This window comes from Triticum dicoccoides, chromosome 1B (genome assembly GCF_002162155.2).
Source record: "Triticum dicoccoides isolate Atlit2015 ecotype Zavitan chromosome 1B, WEW_v2.0, whole genome shotgun sequence".
Lineage (NCBI taxonomy): Eukaryota > Viridiplantae > Streptophyta > Magnoliopsida > Poales > Poaceae > Triticum > Triticum dicoccoides.
This window is the reverse complement of record NC_041381.1, coordinates 24,181,295-24,190,594: the sequence shown is the minus strand read 5'-3', so window position 1 is coordinate 24,190,594 and position 9,300 is coordinate 24,181,295.

The window sequence follows — 9,300 nt, the reverse complement described above, 5'->3', positions numbered from 1 at the left end:
AAACGTTGCAGGTCCTCCTGTGCCTCAGTTGTATCTTTTGTCTTCCCATACACGCCCAAGAAGCCTAGCAGGTTCACGCAAAGGTTCTTCGTCACGTGCATCATGTCGATCGCAGAGCGGACCTCTAGATCTTTCCAGTAGGGTTGGTCCCAGAATATAGATTTCTTCTTCCACATGGGTGCGTGTCCCCCAGCGTCACTCGGAACAGCTAGTCCGCCAGGACCCTTTCCAAAGATTACGTGTAAATCATTGACCATAGCAAGTACGTGGTCACCGGTACGCATGGCGGGCTTCTTCCGGTGATCTGCCTCGCCTTTGAAATGCTGGCCTTTCTTTCGACATTGATGGTTGGTCGCAAGAAATCGACGGTGGCCCAGGTACACATTCTTCCTGCAGCTTGCCAGGTATATACTATCGGTGTCAAGTAAACAGTGCGTGCACGTGTGGTATCCCTTGTTTGTCTGTCCTAAAAGGTTACTGAGAGCGGGCCAATCATTGATGGTCACGAACAGCAACGCCTTTAGGTTAAATTCCTCCTGTTTGTGCTCATCCCACGTACGTACACCGTTTCCATTCCACAGCTCTAAAAGTTCTTCAACTAATGGCCTTAGGTACACATCAATGTCATTGCCGGGTTGCTTAGGGCCTTGGATGAGAACTGGCATCATAATGAACTTCCGCTTCATGCACATCCAAGGAGGAAGGTTATACATACATAGAGTGATGGCCCAAGTGCTGTGATTGCTGCTCTGCTCCCCGAAAGGATTAATGCCATCCGCGCTTAAAGCAAACCATACGTTCCTTGGCTCACTTGCAAACTCATCCCAGTACTTTCTCTCGATTTTTCTCCACTGCGACCCGTCAGCGGGTGCTCTCAACTTCCCGTCTCTCTTACGGTCCTCACTGTTCCATCGCATCAACTTGGCATGCTCTCCATTTCTGAACAGACGTTTCAACCGTGGTATTATAGGAGCATACCACATCACCTTCGCAGGAACCCTCTTCCTGGGGGGCTCGCCGTCAACATCACCAGGGTCATCTCGTCTAATCTTATACCGTAATGCACCGCATACCGGGCATGCGTTCAGATCCTTGTACGCACCGCGGTAGAGGATGCAGTCATTAGGGCATGCATGTATCTTCTGCACCTCCAATCCTGGAGGGCATACGACCTTCTTTGCTGCGTATGTACTGTCGGGCAATTCGTTATCCTTTGGAAGCTTCTTCTTCAATATTTTAAGTAGCTTCTCAAATCCTTTGTCAGGCACAGCATTCTCTGCCTTCCACTGCAGCAATTCCAGTACGGTACCCAGCTTTGTGTTTCCATCTTCGCAATTGGGGTACAACCCTTTTTTGTGGTCCTCTAGCATGCGATTGAACTTCAGCTTCTCCTTTTGACTTTCGCATTGCGTCCTTGCATCGACAATAACCCGGCGGAGATCATCATCATCGGGCACATCGTCTGGTTCCTCTTGATCTTCAGCAGCTTCGCCCGTTGCAGCATCATCGTGCACATCATCTGGTTCCTCTTGATCTTCAGGAGCATCAACGTATTCAGGGGGCACATAGTTGTCATCGTACTCTTCTTCTTCGCCATCTTCCATCATAACCCCTATTTATCCGTGCCTCGTCCAAACATTATAGTGTGGCATGAAACCCTTGTAAAGCAGGTGGGTGTGGAGGATTTTCCGGTCAGAGTAAGACTTCGTATTCCCACATACAGGGCATGGACAAGACATAAAACCATTCTGCTTGTTTGCCTCAGCCACTTTGAGAAAATCATGCACGCCCTTAATGTACTCGGAGGTGTGTCTTGAACCGTACATCCATTGCCGGTTCATCTGCATGCATTATATAGTTAAGTGACCAAATTAATAGAAGTTCATCATCACATTAAAACCAAAGTACATACATAGTTCTCATCTAACAACATAAAGCTCTGCAGAGCATCTAAATTAATTAAACCATACACTGAAACTATGTAAAACATTTCAATGCGAAAACAAATGCGATCATAATCGCAACCAATGTAACAACTGATCCAACGTCATAATGATACCAAGCCTCGGTATGAATGGCATATTTTCTAATCTTTCTAATCTTCAAGTGCATTGCATCCATCTTGATCTTGTGATCATCGACGACATCCGCAACATGCAACTCCAATATCATCTTCTCCTCCTCAATTTTTCTAATTTTTTCCTTCAACAAATTGTTTTCTTCTTCAACTAAATTTAACCTCTCGACAATAGGGTCGGTTGGAATTTCTGGTTCAACAACCTCCTAGATAAATAAAATCTATGTCACGTTGGTCGGCACAATTGTCATAAACAATAAATGAACCAATAGTTATGAAAAGATAATATATACCACATCTGAATCATAGACAGGACGAGGGCCGACGAGGGCGGATACCAAAACCATCGCAATATGAGATGCAATAATAAAAGTAAGAAAATTATACAAGTATCTATATAAACATACAAGTAAGAGTTTTTTATCCTTTCAGAAAGAAGATATTTACAAGAGGCCCACCACGGTGGTGCCGGCGACATGGGCGATCGACGGCGGTGAAGACGGGGACGGGACGTGACGGACCGCTAAACCTAGACAAATATTGAAAGCTTAAGTAGTGTGGGTCGGGCATTCCATCGAACACCTCGTGTGCATAGGAGGTGAGGTAGAGCAACACAAAGCTCTCTCCTCGCCGGCCATGAAAAACAGAGCAGTGAGAGTGCTCTGCTCGCGGGGTATATATAGGCAATTAATTGGTCCCGGTTCGTGGCATGAACCGGGACTAAAGGGAAGCCTTTATGGTGGTGGGCCAGGAGCAAGGCACATTGCTCCCGGTTCGTCCCGCCAACCGGGACCAAAAGGTCCAGACGAACCGGGACCAATGGCCCACGTGGCCCGGCCGGCCCCCGGGGCTCAAGAACCGGGTCCAATGCCCCCATTGGTCTCGGTTCTGGATTGAACCGGGACTAATGGGCTGGACCGGCCTGGACCATTGCCCCCTTTTCTACTAGTGATAAAAACCATACATTTTGCAAAGTGCTTCCCAATTTTGGCAACCAAAATGGGTTACGCTCTGAGCATTGCACAGATTTACTTCAAAATCCATATCATAATGGGTCCTTAGGTGTATTTTCTTTGTTTCAAAATTTTCATGGTCTTCAAAACCCATCCTCCAAGACATAGCGTCTTGCATGGCATGGGATAAGCTAGTCGAATTGTAAAAGATGAAAATTATACGTTGAAATAGTTGAAGTCATGCTTAATTACGAAAAAAACACTTGTCGTTGTTGCGTACCGTTTCAACATCGAAGATCTCCTCGAGCTTAATGCTGAAGCGCCGATCTTCATCCAGCTCAAAGAACCTGTCGCACATACCTCAATCGTCGTGGCACCAGCTGCACTCCCCCGGGAGACTGTCGTCGTCCGAGTACGACATTTCCTACGTTCATAATTCAAAGATTAAACTTATACATATTCTAGCACAAGTCATGCCAGAATTCACGGAAAATCCGGCATGACCTTGGGCAACTTGGGCAACTGAACATGAACGGCCACTTGGGCAACCACATATCCTATTTGAGCAACATAAGATATACATGGATATTTGGCTGGTCGCACCTCGATGTCAGAGGGGGTCGGTGACGGGGACGACGGCGGGGACGATGGAGGGCTCCTTGATTTCTGCAAAAGCAAAAACCGTATAAGTTATCACTAATACATCCCGAATAATTGCTTAAACTAAAAAATAACAACAAATATGACATGTTCAACTAGTTTTATTAATTCAACTAGTTTTTACTAAATATAAACTTACTATAAATAGAAAAAAACTATTTCTTTCTAAAAATAAAGTAGTTCAACTAGTTATATTAATTATCTTACTAAAAATACATTAGTTCAATTAATTCAACTAGTTCGACTAGTTTATTAATTTACTTACTAAACTAGTTCAACTACAACTAAAGTAGTTCAACTACAACTACAACTACAACTACTATTAATCGGGATCGGGAGGCGGCGGTGCTGGGTGGGCTCGGGTGGTGGCGGTGAGGTCGAGGGCGGTGGGAGGAGGGCTGCCGGCGGAGGAGGGAGGAGGGGCGGCCGCAGGAGGAGGGAGGAGGGCGGTGGCGGAGGAGGGAGGGGCGGCCGCAGGCGGAGGGAGGATGTGCGAGGAGGAGGGAGGAGGGACGGAAGGAGGGGAGTACCTCGGCGGCGGACAGACGAAGGCGGCGGCGGCAGCGACGCACGACGGTTATCGGCGCGTGGGCGAGAGTGAGAGTGTGAGTGAGAGAGAGGGCTGGTCGTGTGCGTGGGGATAAGGTAGGGATAGTTGTAGCGCGTTTGCCAAAACGCGCTACAGCTAATCTGAATGCAGTAGCGCTTTCCGTATAAAGCGCTACTGCTAAGTGTAAGTATACAAAAATACATCAATGCAAAAATACATTGGCCATCAATGATCTTTTTGTGTACAATCTGAATTGTCAATATGAGTCCTCTCCGGTAGGAACCGGAGAGGACTCATATTGCAGCCAAAAATTATACACATAGAGTTTAGTGAAGACCAACTGGTTGTGATAGTTTCAGAAGTAACATATTTAAGGTGGTAAACACTCTGTTCGCGGAGCGAGGTCGGACTAAACTTTTGGGCTGATCTTAGCAGTAGCGATTTTCTTAGAAGCGTGCTGCTGCTAACTTCTATAGCAGTAGCGTGGTTCTGTACAGGGCGCTACTGCTATAACTAGCTGGGTTGCGAGGTCATGGCAATTAGAGCAGTAGTGCGGTTTGGTGTGGACGCGCTACTGCTATTTTTCTTTCAGCAGCGCGTTTTGCTATCACGCACTGCTGCTAAATAGTAGTAGCGTCGTATTTTGAGAAGCGTTGCTGGTAAGATTCAGTGTATAGGCTTTTTCCTAGTAGTGAGATGCTAGCAAATTCTGTTGCCAACTCCTGTTTTGTGACCTCCCCACCCTCTACAAAAACAATTCATACATTTGTCAAGCACCCGGTGTGTTGGGCATTCACATCAGGGGCATCGAGGTAGTAGAAACCCAGCCTTGGAGCAGCACTACCCACAAATTTGGTTGTAGAGTGTGGCTTCTTCCTGACAGGGCAATCTTCCACTTTTTGGTTGATCGTTTTGCAGATAAAGTAGCACATGGGTCTTGTACACTTGTCCTTGTGGTGTCCGGGGTCACGACAACTGTAACATGTGACCCCAGCATACGACATCAGGGCCAGGTTGACTGCTAGATTTCTCTGGTTTCGATCCTTGCCCTTCCTCTACACATTCTTGACTTGGCATTTGATCTGCTGCTGGCCACCACTGTGAACCTCACCTTGAGTAACCCATGTCCGTTGGATTGACCTTGCATCAGTTGTTGGGGAGCAAAACACTGCTGCTGCTTTCCACCCCATTGCGAAGGGTAGGGACCAGGGAACTGACCTGGGAAGGCCCAAGGCGGTGGAGGACCTTGGTTGATCTGGCTGATCTGCTCAGGCTGCTGAGGCTGCAAATTTCTTTCCCTGGTTGATCTGCTACTGGTCAAGGGGCCAATTGCTCCACAGGTCTCCCCTCCCCCCTCTGCTCTTGGATCTGCCCCGCCCTCTTCCTCCATCAGCCATGGTATCTGGATCTGGGGAAGCGGCCGACGCAGTGGAGAGGTTAGTTGGAGGCGGAGGTAGAACCCTAGCCTCCCTCCCCTCTTCACCCTCTTTTATAGATCTCCACAGCTGACTATACCTTTTTCTGCCTCGTCACCATGATCACCTGGTGGTTTGGTGGATGAGATGGCAGTCACGTCAGCCATGGGGGGGATTTGAAATTTGGCCGCCATCTCCCCACGCAGCAGTCTGAATCCGCCTGATGCCTCCATGACTACCAAAGCTTCAGTCCTAGTGCTCTGCATAGTCTTCGAAATTGCTAACTGCATGAGGTCAGACTCATTGCCAGCTCGAAGCTCTCCTGCGACTGCAGCATGCAGAAGGCCTCCCAACGGATCCTTCGTTCCTGGAGAGGCGCATCCCTTGCCGCCAGTGCCCAGGAGATCACCACCATCGCGGTTGTTGATCTGCTTGTCAGGAATAGCTCGAAGCTCTTCTGTACTGATTCGCGCCCTCTCCCTGGGATCCGCATCAATGCTGACTCTCTCATCATCAACCTTGCAATCTCTTCCTCTTCTCGGATCTAGGACGTGGAACCTGTTGTTTTTTCTCCTCTGCTCATGGTGGGTGGGTGTGGGTGGGGGCATGGGTTCACTCTGTGGAAAAAAGTCTCTCCAGGCCCCTTCCTCCAAGAAGATGCATTCTGCTGTAGCACTGTGCGCCTCCAGACTAGTCCAGCAGTGCCCATGCGCTGCACAGTAATGGCCTTCTGCCGATGATCCAGGCTGAACCTCTAGATTCAGGTGCTGTAGTTACCACAGTCCAGATCCGGCGCAGGACACAGGTAGGGCCATGGATCCACCTCCTCCGTATCTGATGGCGGGCTGGTGGGCAGCCTCCCTGGAATCCCCTCCCAGTGCCTTCTGCGCTGAACATCGCTGCTCCTTGCTTCTGATTTTGCCCAATTCACGAATGCCTCTGGTTGTTCCCTCGGACTCGGCATATGAGATTTCTCCTCTCTGGTGCCCTCGAAATAGATCCTTCGGGCGAGATTGAGCAGCTCCCGATCTGCTTGGATTTGGCAAGTTTGAGCATACCTTAGCCGGCAAATCCTCAGAAATGGATCTAAGGTCCGCTCCGCTGCGAGATCCGCTTCCCGACATTCCTTCATGCACAGTATCCACGAGAAGGCATCGTCGCGGATCCGCGTTGCCCGCTCCGTCCACCGCTGCATCCTTGTTGCCTGGAGCGTCGCCAGCGAGACCGATCCAATCGGTTGCAGCTTCTTCGGGAACGACTGATAGTCGAATGGTAGAGGCATCCGAATCACCATCGAGCCAGGCGGGGTCCCAGGAGGGAGCATCCTGGGTAGGGAACCGGTGTATCTGGTCTGGCGAGGCAGTGGGGCATCGAGTGGTGGCAGCGGGGACGGAGGAGGGCGAGCCATCGGCGGTGGTGGCGGCGGCGGCGGTGGGTGGGGGAGGGGAAGGGGGAGCGGAAGGAGCGGTCGCGGGAGCGGTCATGCGGGAGATGATTCGTCCACCATATGTATTCCTTTAGATAAGCTATCAATAGAGGTTTGACCAGTCAGTACTACCTGCCAATGCTTTGCACAAAAACTGAAGAGAAATTTGGCCATGGGCAGCTGCAAACATTTGCCAGGCAAAAGGACGAGGGTAGCCGCCGGTGCGGGCTTTTTATTTTGGCTTCCGATTTTTTAAGTTAATTATATCTTCTAACGAAATTTCCAAGCTAAGTTATATTTGCATATTCATGTTTCTCGTAACCAACACTTTCAAATAGGATCTATTTTGAATATATTTCAATGACTTCTCGAAATATATGTTAAGTTTCAATGTTGAAACTTAGTTCGAGCAACCGATAATAGTCAAGTATTTTATGTCTACGACCAACGGAAAAAAATTGCCTAAAATTATATCTATGAAACTTGGTTGAAATTTGGAAGTTTCGGATGCAAAATCCCTAAGTTTCAACACGGAAACTGAAAACTTACGGTGCCCTCGTGCAGGATTGAACTACTTCACGGATCGTGAGGCAATCAAGCGACGGATAGGGCTTGGCAGCTGCGTGCCCCTGTGAATTTCCGCGAAGCAAAATGTCATCCTAAGGTTGTTGTACTACAATGTCAAGAGGGTCCAATAGATCATTGGAGGGGGTGCAGTCTGGATTATTTGGCCTTGAGCGGTGCACTCTGGCAGGGAAAAGGGTGGACTGAGGAAGGAAACGAGTGCACACAGTGGATGCCATTGTTGGGAGTGCTTGCGGGACTGGAATGGATGAATTTTGAATCGTACATAAATTTAAGGAGTATGCTTCCAGGAGGGAGGATATGGCGGAAGTGAGGAGGCGACGGAGCAGGAACAGCAGCAAACAGGCAAAGGGTGGCCTGTAGTTGCGTTGTGGTGTGCATGGAGGTGGCCAGGAAATAATGGGTTATACCATTGGACTCGATCGAGCGCCAGATTGAATGAAAGGGTCAAACGAGTCTTCTCTTCATTGTTGGTGACGCGGTCAAGTGGCGTGGCTTGCATAGGAAGAAATGGGCCAAAGAAGATGGCAACAAGCGCTAATGTCGCATTGTGATTTCTGTGCAATTTCTCCGCGAGGTTTGGTGGCACAACCACGATTTAACAAAGTTGTGGCAGCCTGCAGATTCAGAAGTTGTATAGTGGAACACCCATCATTTCTCCACTTTATTTATTCAGAAGAAGATGTGATCTCTCCCTATATATACTTACCTTCTTTCAGGCACCACCAAGGAACCATACAAGCTATAGGCACCATCCAATTATCAATGGATAACCATATTGTGGGCGGAAGTAGGATTAATCCGGCCGCTGGTGACGATGACGAGGGGACATGGTTACATGCGTGGGGGCTCATCACCAGCTTCGCGGTCTCCATGACTCTGAAAGCAGCAATTGAGCTCGGCATCTTTGACGCACTCAGCAACGCCAGCAGCGGCGCGATTACGGCGGATGAATTAGCCATGTGGCTCCCAACCATTGACAAGGCCGGCGGGGCGGCTTCGCTGGACCACGTCATGCGACTGCTTGCCTCCACTAGTGGAAAAAGGGCCAATTGTCCCTGTTTGTAAGGGCCTTTTGTCCCGGTTTAGGAACCGGGACTAAAAGGTCGTTACTAATTCCCTTGGCCTTTAGTCCCGGTTCTTACATGAACCGGGACAGATGTGCCTCCAGGTGGCCGCTGCGGCCAGCCCAGGCATGGGGGCCTTTGGTCTGGGTTAGTCCGGTTGGTGACACCAACCGGGATCAAAAGGCATCCACGCGTCACCAGCTAGCTGGAGCTGAAGTTTTTTTTTGGAAAGGGCTGGTTTAGGGGTTTTGGGGTTAATTTAGGTTGTTATTAGCTAGCTAATAGAGAGAAGTGTCCTCTCTTATATATCTCCGTGCTTGGTTTACCAACGCTACTGCTATGCGTAACGTTAACACGGCTTAGATTGAAGTGAAGGCAACATGTGGTGCATGTCGAAAATAATACTCCTAATACTAACTTGATAAGTTTGGATTGTACTACTTTCGACATGCACCATATGCATGTTGCCTTCACTTCAATCCAATCCATGTTCATTTCACCCGCTGATATATAATAACTCTTCATGCTCACATCATGCATCATCATATATAATCACAAGTCCTACTA